The following is a 2,368-nucleotide window of genomic DNA, read 5'->3' as shown; positions in this document are numbered from 1 at the left end:
CTAAGTGAATTGAAACAAGAAGATGCCTAAAAAAAAAAGGTTCAATAATCCAGTTGAAAAAGAAATTTAAAAAAAACAAAATACAAAATTCAAAGATTATTGCGACAAGATAAGGAAAAATATTTAAATGAACATTGCCAGAGATTGAAAACTTTTTCTATCAAAACAACAAAAGAACTCTACCAAGAGTACGAAACACACACGAAAATTTAAACCTACAATGGACACTATAAAAACTGAAGATGGCTTGTTTTATTGATGGAAAGAAGTCAAAGATAGATGGAATCAATATTGTTCCAACTTATACAAAAAGAATAAAAATCTAACACAACATTATTAGACTCAATGACACGAGGATGAACCCCCGCCACTGCGGGACGAAGTTATAAAAGCCATAAAGAAGTAAGAATAACAAGAGCCCGGAATAGATGAAAACAGCAAACTAATTAAGAATGCTGGCGAAAGTGTTGAATACTTCTTCTACAAACTCTGTACAAAATATGGAATGAAAGAAAAGGGCCAGAAACTGGGTAAATCAGTCTTTACCCCCATACCTAAAAAAGGTGAAGCACTCCAATGCAACAATAATAGGACAATTGCATTAATAAGTCACAGCAGAAAATTTTTGGTTGAAATTATTGCTGAAAGAATGAAGTTTGAAGTTAAGAGAGGAAATTGCAGACGAAAAGCAGGTTTTCGCCCTGGAAAAGGTACCGAAACCAGATTCTAAATTTAAAATTGATCATAGAAAAACGAGAACATCAAAAAGACCTATACCTGTTTTTAAATCGATTATGTGAAAGCTTTCGATACTGTTGATCACGATATCCTCTGGAATAACATGTACGATATGAAGTTTCCAAACACATCAGAGGTAGCGAGAGAGAACAATAGCCTTCCAATATCTTTCTCTAATCTCATCGAAAGGGAAACATTTCCCAATAATTTTAGTATTATTATTTTCATCATTGGTGTTTTTATTACTATTTCTATTATCATAAAGCCGAGACATCCTAAAACAATCAAGCAAAGCATAACAGAGTACATACAAAAGATACGGATACGGATACGGATGTGAGATTTAAAATCAGGCCTTTTCAGTATAATGTGGTTTGGAACGCCATGTAAGAGGATATACAAAGGAAAATTAATACAGCTGAGAGATTTGCCTTAAGGTCTTCTCATCCAAAACATATCTGGTAAAGCACATATGAATGCACACCAAGAAGCCTTACTGCTGTGGTATTTATGATAAGGCCTAATTTGAAAGTCATCTGGTAAAACACATAGACGTACATACGAAATAGAAGCCATGTGTCTGACTTACTATAAAGCCTTCTCACAGAAACATTTGTAGGTTTATAATTAACCAACCCCTATGCGTCTTTTTCCCTTTTAGGACTTCCATTTGCGGGTTTCTTTTCTTTAAATCTGATAAAGAAACCTTGGTTGTGGTGATATTTATCATAATTCAATTGGCGATTGTGATATATTGAGATATAATATCATCACTAATATAACATGTTCATTATGTAATTTTCACTATTAATGCATATTGACAATTTTGGTATCATACTACGGTGATAACGAGTGAGAACTATAAAAGAAACAAAATTTAAGTAATGTTGATAGTTGCATTGATTAAGAATCATTGATAGTTATATACACAGCAATATCAGTAAAAAACGAATTTGCGAAAGCATCCACTTAAATACTACCTGTTTTATAAATGAATTGAAGGTAGAAGGTGGAATGTCAACGTAAATGAATTTATGCCAGTAAAAAAAATACTGATAATTGAGGATAATAATAGTAAAATAATAATAATAATAATAATAATAATAATAATCATATAACAGTAGAATAAAAGAATGAAAATAATATTAGTAATAAGAGTAATAACAGTAAAATCAATAACGGAAATAACAATAAAACGAATAATATAAATAACAATAAAATAATGATAGTAATTACAATAAAGATAATTATGATAATTACAATAACAATAATAATAAAAAATATAACAGAAATATTAACCTAACCACACGGGTTTCTGTTCTCTCCTTTCTGTGTGTGTGTGTGTGAATTTTGTTACACATGAACTCAAGGAGTCAATCAGTCGGCCCTAGTGACCGACCCTAATTTCCCCATTCCCTTTTAAATTGGCGGGAAATTTTTTTTTCTTATCAATACAATTGATATCGATACTGTTATTACTGTTATTGATATTAAGATTAGCTCGAATATCTCACTCCTTAGTGATTAACGACTTGTAGAGCCATCTATGTGTAAATACAATGAATAAACTTGTATTACAGTGTGCATGGCATGAATTCTTGCCATAAGGGGCGATTGGGTTAATAGTAAT

The sequence above is a fragment of the Penaeus monodon genome, chromosome 44 (assembly GCF_015228065.2).
Source record: "Penaeus monodon isolate SGIC_2016 chromosome 44, NSTDA_Pmon_1, whole genome shotgun sequence".
NCBI lineage: Eukaryota > Metazoa > Arthropoda > Malacostraca > Decapoda > Penaeidae > Penaeus > Penaeus monodon.
This window is presented reverse-complemented; position numbering follows the sequence as displayed.